Source organism: Bidens hawaiensis, unplaced genomic scaffold, assembly GCF_021521415.1.
Source record: "Bidens hawaiensis isolate Kalapana, Puna unplaced genomic scaffold, B.hawaiensis_p1.1 tig00013567_1, whole genome shotgun sequence".
In the NCBI taxonomy this organism is placed as follows: Eukaryota; Viridiplantae; Streptophyta; class Magnoliopsida; order Asterales; family Asteraceae; genus Bidens; species Bidens hawaiensis.
Window position 1 is genome coordinate 483,566 of NW_027492151.1, and position 14,282 is coordinate 497,847.

Below are 14,282 nucleotides of genomic sequence, written 5' to 3' on the forward strand. Positions count from 1 at the left end.
TATCAAATGAGACTTTCCCATTTGTTAAGATTCTTTTTCCAACAATCTTCCACCATTCTCATCACTCCCAAAAGCTACTGGACCTTCATACTTTTCTTCATAGTTGACAAGAGATCTCTTGTCACAAGTCATGTGCCTAGAACAACCACTATTCATGTACCATATGTCATTTAGAGGAGTGGACTGTTCCTGCACATACAAAGAAAATTTGATTAGTTGAGAGATGAAGTGCAAGCCTTATCAACTTGCAGCTCATCAGATTCAGTTTCAGACACAGCTTGGGAAGTGAGTGTTGTTGTTGGTTCAGGATCTTCATGTGTGATTTCTAGATTATCTGAATTATCTGTTTCATATCCACACTCTCTTGGAGTTTTAACATAAGAAGTTGAGGTCTGTAATTCAGCTGAGTCAGTTGCATACTCTTTGATCACATAATCCTTCTTTTCAGAGTAGTCTCTTACATCTGCAACTGTCTCATCCATAATTTCAGTCTTGTTCATATCCATGCTTTAACAGAAACTTCTCATCACCAGTGAGTTCTGTTGGTTTCTTTCTATAAAATGCATTTCTCTTTCTTGACTTCTCACTGCTTGATGATCCTTCAGAACTATCAGATTTGACTGATTGACTGTCTTGTTTGATTTTCACAGGCTGATAGTTCTTCTTCACCAATTTCTCATTTTTCTTAGGAGATACACTTCTTCTTACTGATTTAGTCACTTGTTTCTTTGTCTTGACATCAGTTTTCTTTTCACTCCTTGTCTCCTTTTCAGATTTCTTTTCTTCTATGTTCATGGTTTCATTTCCACACACCTTTCCTTTTCCCAGATATACATCATAATTATGTTTGTATAGAACAAAGTCTTGGCCATACTTTGTTCCATCCGGTACATGAAAAGGTTCGAATATCAATCTTTCATTACATGAGTCTGTGTGATGACCATACTCATCACATTTCTTGCACAAAACCTTTCCTTTGAATGCTTCATGTTTTTTAGGTTTCTTGAACCTTGCACTTGGTCTTGGCTCATTGACTCCAATGGTGTTCTTGTTTTTTAGACTGTCAAAATTGATTGAGAAAGGAACAAATTCCTCAATCTTGATATTTTTTCTTTCAGTCCTGCCTTTTACAAACACAATTTTTTGCACATTCATTGGTTCTTCATCCTGATTTTCTCTATGTCTTGATTGCCTTTTCTCATATTCTTCCATAGTTTCCACTTCTCCAACATCTAACACTTCATGACTAGAGAAAATAGGATAAATAGGAATGACGTTTCCAACATTCACACCTTTTTTTGTACTCTTTTCTTGTTATTCTGCTTAATCCTTTCCAATACTTCTTGGCTTGGAGGCCTTACAGCATTGTAATTTACCTTCTTTCTTTCACATATGTCAAAGGACACATGTTCTCTTTTCATTCTTTCATTCTGTTTCTTCATTTTTGGTGTGACTGGTGGATACTTTGGAAGTTTGTCAACTGATTCTGGTTTCTTGTATCTTCTTCCTCTTTCAGCAGCTTTGAGTTTCTCTTCAGTAATCTGATCACTCAAATCACTTAGGTCATCTTGATTCAAATCAATTGACTCAAGGTCATCTTCAGAGACTTGCACTCCAATTGACTTTTCTTCTTTCAGTTCTTTCTTCATAACAAACTCTCCTTCTTCACTCACCTCAACATTCCTGTACAAATCTACAAGTTCTTCTTTGTCTTGAAACATATCTTTGAATTGTTGTAGATATGCATTTCTTTTCTCTTTATCAACTTTTGGCATAAAGTTGTTGTTGAATGGTGGTGGAACTGCTTTGTATTTGTCTTTTTTCTTAACTTGGTTTAGAATTCCACAGATGTTTCCAGTGGAAACCAAGTTCTTCAAGAATTCATTGTCAACTTGTAATTTTGTGTTCTATAACTTTTCTTCTAAAATCATTTTCTTCAACCCATCAATTTCAGTGGTGAATCTTTTCTAAGCTCTGTAACTGTTTACACAGTCTTCTTCTAAACTTTTCATCCTTTCTTCATTCACTATTTCACTTGCCTCATATGCATTGATGATACTTTGTTTCTTAAAACACTCACTTTCCAGCTTGCCTACTTTTGTTTTCAAATCATTGATAAGTTCATTTAAATCAGTAGTAGGAGCAGAGTGTACCTGAGATGAAGATGCAGTTTCTTTCTCAATTATGGCCATGAATGCCACATTTGCTCTTTTGATGTCATCTGCAATGTCTTCTTCATGATTGCTCCAATCAAAGTTACCTTCATGTTGTGTAGTCACTGTCACATTACCTTGATTTCTTGGTTGATTTTGATTTGCTTGATTCAGATTATTCATATGAGGCTGAAAGTTGTTGAAGTTGGGATTGTAGTTGTTGTTGGGATTGAAGTTTTTATTGAAGTTTTGGTTGTTGTTTCTTTGCTGATTTTGCTGGTATAGTTTCTTGGCAAGTTGCATTCTCTTGCAAAATGTCCTGGGTGTTGGCAATTGTAGCAGATTGCCTTTGACTTGTCAAATCCAATTATTTCATTTGGTCCAGAAACCAGAGATCTACCAGTCCTATTATACAACCTCTTACTTCTCAAAGCTAACATTGCAGCTTGCCACTTTAAATCCATGTCTTCCAAATCATCAGCATCTATCTGCTCTAAATCATCTTGTACTACACTTGTGTGGATTAGGTTCTTTGCAACAAATGCATTATATGATTCAGTAAACATAGACAGCAAGGCTTGAGTTCACTACCTTGACCATGCCCACCACCAGTGTGAGGAACATTTCCACTTGCCACAGAGGCTGAGTCAGTGTCATCAATCAGTTGAACATTGAATATTTGCTGGTTTCCTTGATTGCTTGAGCTAACACCAAAAAATGATTTTGGAGTATCAGAATTGAGTTTAACAGGTTCTTCAATGATAGGAATCTGTTGTTGATTCTTTGTAGTCAGATTTCCCATAGGTGCAATCAATGCATTTGAAACATTGAAGCAGGGTCTTTCCTCCCTTATCATTTCATTTTCAATCATTTCTATCTCAGCAGCTTGAAGAAAACACACAACATCATCTACCTTTAGCTCAATGAAGTTGTGCTTTGTGAGAATGAACTCGCACGGTATACCATTCTTTTGGCATAGAATTGAGCAGCTTTGTGTTGAGGTCAAAGTCAGTTATAACATAGTCTGTGGTTCTGAGCTCATTCACAATTCCCAAAAACCTCTCAAGAATTGATTTCAACCTTTCTCCTTCTTTATACTTGAATCTTTCTAACTGCTGCTTCAATCTCTGCTTCTTGATGTTCTTGAGTTCAACATTTCCTTCAAACATCTCAAGAATTGCATCATACATTTCCTTGGCATTGGGATGATGTGCAACCTTGGTGAGTATCTCCCAAGACAGACCTAGCTTTAACATAGCTAAAGCCTTGTCATCCACCTTTCTCATTCTTTCTCTCACAGCAGCAGTTGCTGCCTGATTTGCACCTTCTGCAGCAGCAGCTTGTGGACCATTCTTGATGGAGTTCCACATGTCAACATCATTGTAGCAAACTGCTGCTTCAAACAAGACTTTCCATTTTGTGAAATTTTCCTGTCCAGACAATCTAGGAATCTTGTTAGTAGACACCTCTTGTTCCTCATAACCAGACATTTTTGTGAAAACAAAATTAATTTATTAGTAAAACAGGGTAAAATAATCAGATCTGAGAACAAATCTATAGATCTGATGTGTCTGATATGATTAAAACAAGATTTAAATATAAATTTTAAAACTTTAATTGAAATAAGGAAGAGAAATCACCGGTAGATTGTAGATCTGGAAGAAAAATGAAAACAGAGCTGCTGACGTCACAAATCAATGGAACAGAGGTCTGCTTACGTCATTCTTCTTCAAATCTTCAATCAGCAACCCAAATCTTTCCAAAATAGCAGTAACTAGCTCTGATACCACTTGTCAGGTCCCCGATTTCAGCTAGATCTTACTTAATCATGTCATAACTCACACAGATTAATGTGCCGACAAGAGAGTTAATGACGGGTTGCTATATTTTGAAAGATTAATGTTTGTTAAAGGCGGAATCAATAACAAACATGATATTTGCAATTAATAATCTAAGGTATAAAGAACACACAGGATTCACTCAAAAGATTTCCATCTATATAATATAAAATCATACAAAGTGGATAATCGATTTAGGATTTAAGGAATCCTAGGACAGCCGTCACACAATATTCTCTCTCAACAAATGTGTCTGTCTATCTTTATCCGTGTGTCTTGGGCGGCGTGCCATAAAACATTCTATTTATAGGCCTGCCACCCTATGACAGCTGTCATTCCTTCTAGAAACCCTAAATACAACGTACATATTCAAAATAAACTAAGTGTAAAACAAGTCTTCCGGGTAGGCTTTTCATCAAACTTCTCATTCCAAGTACGCTGTGTACTCTGCCATCCTTCATGACTTGGTAACATAGAAGTGTGCCCGAGATCAGTTTCCGGGTAGACTTTACTTAAAGAGTATTTTACCAAGTAAAATACTCACCGGGTATACTTCAGTCATCTTGGCTTTGTCAAACTTTGCCCGACAAATATTTACGAGCAACCTTGTTCTTCAATGATCCATTTCAACTCTTTGCTATAAAGTAACTTATTTGCAAAGTGTACTCGAGAGTATAATACCTTGCTTGAGTTGAACCTTGCCCGATGTTACTTAGAGATATTCCAATTTCATCAAGCCTACTTGGATCATATTTATTAATGAATACCTTGCCCGGTCTTCCAATCACTTAGCCTCTTGGACTTGGTTAACCAAACCTTACTCGGAAGAGTAATATACTTGGTTCTGTAGAACAGACTTGCTTGATACAGTGAACCATGCCCGTATTTACGTAAACTAGTGTACCTTGCCTGACAATGCACTAATTTGCAAACCCTGCTCGGATATCCACTAAAGAAGACTACTTGAAGTAAACCTTGCCCGATAGACAAAATATCGTACCCGACTAAGTAAAAGCTTGCTCGGATGTCTAAGGGGTGCCCGGATCCATACTTAAAAAATTCTGAGGAGGTTGAGAAGATTCCAATCTTCCATGTACTTCATTTAGGTCAAATCTATTACTCAACAATCTCCCCTTAAGTCAATTTCTTGACTCAAAAATTATTGATCCGATTATTTCTCATGGTCATAAAATATTGTATGGCAGTCTCCTAGACTAAATTTATGATCCGATTCAGTGGTTCGACCCATCCTCAGTTTTTCCTCCGGCTCGTGTACTAACCCCTTTGGCAATACGAAGAAAATTCCGAACAGGCCACGGGATAGCGAGAGGGCATAATTATTGATCCGATTCTTTCCTATGGTTATAAAATATTGTATGGTAGTCTCCTAGACCGAATTTATGATCCGATTCAGTGGTTCAACCCATCCTCAGTATTCCTCCGGCTCGTGCACTACCCCCTTTGGCAATACGACCAAAATTTCGAACGTGCCATGAGGTGGCGTCAGGGCATAATTATAGATCCGATTCTTTATTATGGTCATAAAATAATGTATGGTAGTCTCCTAGATCGAATTTATGATCTGATTCAGTGGTTCGACCCGTCCTTAGTTTTTCTCCGGCTCGTGTCCCCTTTGGCAATACGACAAAAATTTCGAACGGGCCACGGGATGGCGTGAGTTCATAATTATTGATCCGATCCTTTCTTATGGTCATAATATAATGTATGGCAGTCTCCTAGTCCGAATTTATGATCCGATTCAGTGGTTCGACCCATCCTCAGTATTTCCTCCGACTCGTGTACTACCCCATTTGGCAATACGACCAAAATTTAGAAACGGGCCATGGGGTGGCGTGCGGGCATAATTATGGATCCAATTCTTTCTTAGGGTAATAAAATCTTGTATGGCAGTTTCCTAGACCGAATTTATGGTCCGATTCAGTGATTCGACCCATCCTCAGTTTTTCCTTCGGCTCGTGTACTAACCCCTTTGGCAAAACGACCAAAATTTCGAACGGGCCACGGGATGGCGAGAGGGCATAATTATTGATCCGATTCTTTCTTATGGTTATAAAATATTGTATGGTAGTCTCATTTATGATCCGATTCAGTGGTTCAACCCATCCTCAGTTTTTCCTCCGGCTCGTGTACTACCCCCTTTGGCAATAAGACCAAAATTTCGAACTTGCCACGAGGTGGCGTCAGGGCATAATTATAGATCTGATTCTTTATTATGGTCATAAAATATTGTGTGATAGTCTCCTAAACCGAATTTATGATCTGATTCAGTGGTTCGACCCGTCCTTAGTTTTTCTCCGGCTCGTGTCTCCTTTAGCAATACGACAAAAATTTCGAACGGGCCACAGATGGTGTGAGGTCATAATTATTGATCTGATCATTTCTTATGGTCATCAAATAATGTATGGCAGTCTCTTACTCCGAATTTATGATCCGATTCAGTGGTTCGACCCATCCTCAGTTATTTCTCCGACTCGTGTACTACCCTTTTGGTAATACGACTAAAATTTCGAACGAGCCACGGGGTGGCTTGAGGTCATAATTATTGATCCGATTATTTCTTATGGCCATAAAATATTGTATGGCAGTCTCCTAGACCGAATTTATGATCCGATTCAATGGTTCGACCCATCCTCAGTATTTCCTCCGGCTCGTGTACTACCCCCTTTGGCAATATGACCAAAATTTCGAACGGGCCACGAGGTGGCGTGAGGGCATAATTATTGATCCGATTATTTCTTATTGTCATAAATTATTGTATGGCAGTCTCCTAGACCGAGTTTAAGATCCGATTCACTGGTTCGACCCATCCTCAGTTTTTCCTCCGGCTAGTGTACTACCCCGTTTGGCAATACGACCAAAATTTCGAACGAACCACGAGGTGGCGCGCGGGCATAATTATGGATCCGATTCTTTCTTAGGGTAATAAAATATTGTTTGTTAGTCTCCTAGACCGAATTTATGATCCGATTCAGTGGTTCGACCCATCCTCAGTTTTTCCTCCGGCTCGTGTACTACCCCCTTTGGCAATAAGACCAAAATTTCGAACGGGCCACGAGGTGGCGTGAAGGCATAATTATTGATCCGATCCTTTCTTATGGTCGTAAAATAATGTATGGCAGTCTCTTACTCCGAATTTATGATCCGATTCAGTGGTTCTACCCATCCTCAGTTTTTCCTCCGACTCGTGTACTACCCCTTTGGCAATATGACTAAAATTTCGAACGGGCCACGGGGTGGCTTGAGGTCATAATTATTGATCCGATTCTTTCTTATGGTCATAAAAAATTGTATGGCAGTCTCCTAGTCGGAATTTATGATCCGATTCAGTGGTTCGACCCATCCTCAGTTTTTCCTCTGACTCGTGTACTACCCGTTTGGCAATACGACTAAAATTTCGAACGGTCCACGGGGTGGCGTGAGGTCATAATTATTGATCCGATTATTTCTTATGGTCATAAAGTATTGTATGGCAGTCTCCTAGACTGAATTTATGATCCGATTCAGTGGTTCGACCCATCCACAGTTTTTCCTCCGGCTCGTGTACTACCCCATTTAGCAATACGACCAATATTTCGAACGGGCCCCGAGGTGGCGTGAGGGCATAATTATTGATCCGATTCTTTCTTATGGTCTTAAAATATTGTATGGCAGTCTCCTAGACCGAATTTAAGATTCGATTCAGTTGTTCGACCCATCCTCAGTTTTTCCTCCGGCTCGTGTACTAGCCCCTTTGCCAATACAACCAAAATTTCGAACGGGCCACGAGGTGGCGTGAGGGAATAATTATTGATCCGATTCTTTCTTATGGTCATAAAATATTGTATGCAGTCTCCTAGACCGAGTTTATGATCCAATTCAGTGGTTCGACCCCTCCTCAGTTTTTCCTCCAGCTCATGTACTACCCACTATGGCAATACGACAAAAATTACGAACGAGCCACGTGGTGGCGTGAAGTCATAATTATTGATCCGATTCTTTCTTATAGTTATAAAATATTGATGGCAGTCTCATAGACCGAATTTATCATCCGATTCAGTGGTTCAACCAATCATCAGTTTTTCCTCCAGCTCGTGTACTACCCCATTTGGCAATACGACCAAAATTTAGAAACGGGCCATGGGGTGGCGTGCGGGCATAATTATGGATCCAATTCTTTCTTAGGGTAATAAAATCTTGTATGGCAGTTTCCTAGACCGAATTTATGGTCCGATTCAGTGGTTCGACCCATCCTCAGTTTTTCCTTCGGCTCGTGTACTAACCCCTTTGGCAAAACGACCAAAATTTCGAACGGGCCACGGGATGGCGAGAGGGCATAATTATTGATCCGATTCTTTCTTATGGTTATAAAATATTGTATGGTAGTCTCCTTTATGATCCGATTCAGTGGTTCAACCCATCCTCAGTTTTTCCTCCGGCTCGTGTACTACCCCCTTTGGCAATAAGACCAAAATTTCGAACTTGCCACGAGGTGGCGTCAGGGCATAATTATAGATCTGATTCTTTATTATGGTCATAAAATATTGTGTGGTAGTCTCCTAGACCGAATTTATGATCTGATTCAGTGGTTCGACCCGTCCTTAGTTTTTCTCCGGCTCGTGTCTCCTTTCGCAATACGACAAAAATTTCGTACGGGCCACGGGATGGTGTGAGGTCATAATTATTGATCCGATCATTTCTTATGGTCATAAAATAATGTATGGCAGTCTCTTACTCCGAATTTATGATCCGATTCAGTGGTTCGACCCATCCTCAGTTATTCCTCCGACTCGTGTACTGCCCTTTGGTAATATGACTAAAATTTCGAACGGGCCACGGGGTGGCTTGAGGTCATAATTATTGATCCGATTATTTCTTATGGCCATAAAATATTGTATGGCATCTCCTAGACCGAATTTATGATCCGATTCAGTGGTTCGACCCATCCTCAGTTTTTCTTCCGGTTCTTGTACTACCCCCTTTGGCAATATGACCAAAATTTCGAACGGGCCACGAGGTGGCGTGAGGGCATAATTATTGATCCGATTATTTCTTATGGTCATAAATTATTGTATGGCAGTCTCCTATACCAAATTTAAGATCCGATTCACTGGTTCGACCCATCCTCAGTTTTTCCTCCGGCTAGTGTACTACCACGTTTGGCAATACGACCAAAATTTCGAACGGGCCACGAGGTGGCGCGCAGGTATAATTATGGATCCGATTCTTTCTTAGGGTATTAAAATATTGTTTGTTAGTCTCCTAGACCGAATTTATGATCCGATTCAGTGGTTCGACCCATCCTCAGTTTTTCCTCCGGCTCGTGTACTACCCCCCTTTGGCAATAAGACCAAAATTTCGAACGGGCCACGAGGTGTCGTGAAGGCATAATTATTGATCCGAACCTTTCTTATGGTCGTAAAATAATGTATGGCAGTCTCTTACTCCGAATTTATGATCCGATTCAGTGGTTCTACCCATCCTCAGTTTTTCCTCCGACTCGTGTACTACCCCTTTGGCAATATGACTAAAATTTCGAACGGGCCACGGGGTGGCTTGAGGTCATAATTATTGATCCGATTCTTTCTTATGGTCATAAAAAATTGTATGGCAGTCTCCTAGCCGGAATTTATGATCCGATTCAGTGGTTCGACCCATCCTCAGTTTTTCCTCTGACTCGTGTACTACCCGTTTGGCAATACGACTAAAATTTCGAACGGTCCACGGGGTGGCGTGAGGTCATAATTATTGATCCGATTATTTCTTATGGTCATAAAATATTGTATGGCAGTCTCCAAGACTGAATTTATGATCCGATTCAGTAGTTCGACCCATCCACAGTTTTTCCTCCGGCTCGTGTACTACCCCCTTTGGCAATACGACCAAAATTTCGAACGGGCCACGAGGTGGCGTGAGGGCATAATTATTGATCCGATTCTTTCTTATGGTCATAAAATAATGTATGGCATTCTCCTAGACCGAATTTAAGATTCGATTCAGTGGTTCGACCCATCCTCAGTTTTTCCTCCGGCTCGTGTACTAGCCCCTTTGCCAATACGACCAAAATTTCGAACGGGCCACGAGGTGGCGTGAGGGCATAATTATTGATCCGATTCTTTCTTATGGTCATAAAATATTGTATGCAGTCTCCTAGACCGATTTTATGATCCAATTCAGTGGTTCGACCCCTCCTCAGTTTTTCCTCCAGCTAATGTACTACCCACTTTGGCAATACGACAAAAATTACGAACGAGCCACGTGGTGGCGTGAAGTCATAATTATTGATCCGATTCTTTCTTATGGTTATAAAATATTGTATGGCAGTCTCATAGACCGAATTTATCATCCGATTCAGTGGTTCAACCAATCATCAGTTTTTCCTCCAGCTCGTGTACTACCCCATTTGGCAATACGACCAAAATTTAGAAACGGGCCATGGGGTGGCGTGCGGGCATAATTATGGATCCAATTCTTTCTTAGGGTAATAAAATCTTGTATAGCAGTTTCCTAGACCGAATTTATGGTCCGATTCAGTGGTTCGACCCATCCTCAGTTTTTCCTTCGGCTCGTGTACTAACCCCTTTGGCAAAACGACCAAAATTTGAACGGGCCACGGGATGGCGAGAGGGCATAATTATTGATCGGATTCTTTCTTATGGTTTGTAAGTCCCCCCCGGGGCGTCGCCGATCGATACGAGATCCGCACGAGGTCTAGGAGTGCGGAATCCTCCTAGACTCGTTTATTGGTGTAAAGATGAAGAACACAAACATGTACACGAACAAATACACGAACAAATACAAGAACGGGATAAACAAATCTGCAGATTCTTTATAATAATAATTAAACAAACACGTTACATACCGTAACATAAACAGAAACACGTCCGACCCGAGGTGAGCTCTACCTCGGGTCGTCCCTAACGACACACTCTCTCTGTTTGTTCTCTCTCGACACTCAAACTGTAACACACAACTCTCTGAATTACTGGATACTTAAAACTAAACAAGACACACGCATATATATATAAACTTCAGTAGGCGTCAGTAGACGAAGTTGTTAATAACTTCGCCAATGGCGAAGTTGTGATAACTTCGCCTAAGGTGAAGTTGTCCTAACTTCGCCGTTGGCGAAGTTGTTCTAACTTCGCCTAAGGCGAAGTTGTTCTAACTTCACCTATGGCGTCTCCGCTGGTCTGAATTGCATAGCGACGGTCACAAAATGCACCAACAGTCTGCCCTTTGACCGTTGCTCTCAATTCTAACAAACACGAAAGATCATCTGTTACAAAACATGCACCAACATGGTTATAAAATATGGTATGGTAGTCTCCTTTATGATCCGATTCAGTGGTTCAACCCATCCTCAGTTTTTCCTCCGGCTCGTGTACTACCCCCTTTGGCAATAAGACCAAAATTACAAACTTGCCACGAGGTGGCGTCAGGGCATAATTATAGATCTGATTCTTTATTATGGTCATAAAATATTGTGTGGTAGTCTCCTAGACCGAATTTATGATCTGATTCAGTGGTTCGACCCGTCCTTAGTTTTTCTCCGGCTCGTGTCTTCTTTGGCAATACGACAAAAATTTCGAACGGGCCACGGGATGGTGTGAGGTCATAATTATTGATCCGATCATTTCTTATGGTCATAAAATAATGTATGGCAGTCTCTTACTCCGAATTTATGATCCGATTCAGTGGTTCGACCCATCCTCAGTTATTCCTCCGACTCGTGTACTACCCCTTTGGTGATACGACTAAAATTTCGAACGGGCCACGGGGTGGCTTGAGGTCATAATTATTGATCCGATTATTTCTTATGGCCATAAAATATTGTATGGCATCTCCTAGACCGAATTTATGATCCGATTCAGTGGTTCGACTCATCCTCAGTTTTTCCTCCGGCTCGTGTACTACCCCCTTTGGCAATATGACCAAAATTTCGAACGGGCCACGAGGTGGCGTGAGGGCATAATTATTGATCCGATTATTTCTTATGGTCATAAATTATTGTATGGCAGTCTCCTATACCGAATTTAAGATCCGATTCACTGGTTCGACTCATCCTCAGTTTTTCCTCCGGCTAGTGTACTACCACGTTTGGCAATACGACCAAAATTTCGAACGGGCCACGAGGTGGCGCGCGGGCATAATTATGGATCCGATTCTTTCTTAGGGTAATAAAATATTGTTTGTTAGTCTCCTAGACCGAGTTTATGATCCGATTCAGTGGTTCGACCCATCCTCAGTTTTTCCTCCGGCTCGTGTACTACCCCCTTTGGCAATAAGACCAAAATTTCGAAAGGGCCACGAGGTGGCGTGAAGACATAATTATTGATCCGATCCTTTCTTATGGTCATAAAATAATGTATGGCAGTCTCTTACTCCGAATTTATGATCCGATTCAGTGGTTCGACCCATCCTCAGTTTTTCCTCCGGCTCGTGTACTAGCCCCTTTGGCAATACGACTAAAATTTCGAACGGTCCACGGGGTGCCTTCAGGTCATAGTTATTGATCCGATTCTTTTTATGGTCATAAAAAATTGTATGGCAGTCTCCTAGTCCGAATTTATGATCCGATTCAGTGGTTCGACCCATCCTCAGTTTTTCCTCTGACTCGTGTACTACCCGTTTGGCAATACGATTAAAATTTCGAACGGTCTACGGGGTGGCGTGAGGTCATAATTATTGATCCGATTATTTCTTATGGTCATAAAATAGTGTATGGCAGTCTCCTAGACTGAATTTATGATCCGATTCAGTGGTTCGACCCATCCACAGTTTTTCCTCCGGCTCGTGTACTACCCCCTTTGGCAATACGACCATAATTTCGAACGGGCCACGAGGTGGCGTGATGGCATAATTATTGATCCGATTCTTTCTTATGGTCATAAAATATTGTATGGCATTCTCCTAGACCGAATTTAAGATTCGATTCAGTGGTTCGACCCATCCTCAGTTTTTCCTCCGGCTCGTGTACTAGCCCCTTTGCCAATACGACCAAAATTTTGAACGGGCCACGAGGTGGCGTGAGGGCATAATTATTGATCCGATTCTTTCTTATGGTCATAAAATATTGTATGCAGTCTCCTAGACCGAATTTATGATCCAATTCAGTGGTTCGACCCCTCCTCAGTTTTTCCTCCAGCTCATGTACTACCCACTTTGGCAATACGACAAAAATTACGAACGGGCCACGTGGTGGCGTGAAGTCATAATTATTGATCCGATTCTTTCTTATGGTTATAAAATATTGTATGGCAGTCTCATAGACCGAATTTATCATCCGATTCAGTGGTTCAAACAATCATCAGTTTTTCCTCCAGCTCGTGTACTACCCCATTTGGCAATACGACCAAAATTTCGAATGGGTCACGGGGTAGCGTGAGGACATAATTATTGATCCGATTCTTTCTTAGGGTCATAAAATATTGTATGGCAGTCTCCTAGACTGAATTTATGATCCGATTCAGTGCTTCGACCCATCCTTAATTTTTCCTACGTGTTGGTACATGATGTCAGTAGTTCAGTATCTAGTGTCTGTAATCGTGTTAGTTTGATTTGTATTGGTGTTTTAGTTAACTTGTCTCACAAGTTCGCCTAATATAAGCGAACTTGTGGACAAGCGAATTTATCAACAACTTCGCTTAGTCTGTTAGGCGAAGTTGTCGATAACTATATATGTTTGGCTACGACTTGTTTTGAAACATTGGTTCAGTACGTGTAATTGTGATTTGGCTATCACGTGTTAAAGGAGTTGCAATACAACGTGTCTATTGAGTATTGTAACGTGTCTTTGTACTTGGGTTTAACGTATATCGTGTATAACACTCGTATCGTCTTACGTAGGGATTCCGCACCTACGTAATACGAGATATTTCCGTGTAGATCCGGCTGGGAACCTACAATTGGTATCAGAGCATTTGCTCGTGATTGTGTGGTTCGGGATTATCACACGAGTGTAGAAATCGTTCCGTTCGACTATTCGCGGAACGAGTTTACGTTGAAATACCGAGTTTTTGTGTCCTACTCATCTCCCACTATCAAATATAACCCATTACACCTTCGCATACCTCGCAATACGTCAAATAAAAACCTGCAAAAACCGTTTGTTCATCAGGCGAAGTTGCTGCTACTGTTTGTAGGGTTTAGGCGAAGATATAAGTTTAAGCGAAGTTATCTTTAACTTCGCCTATCTCACAAGTTCGCTTCAATTAAGTGAAGTTGTCATTAAGCGAAGTTAACATCAGGCGAAGTTAAGAAGTAAGCGAAGTTGAGTATAAGCGAAGTTAAA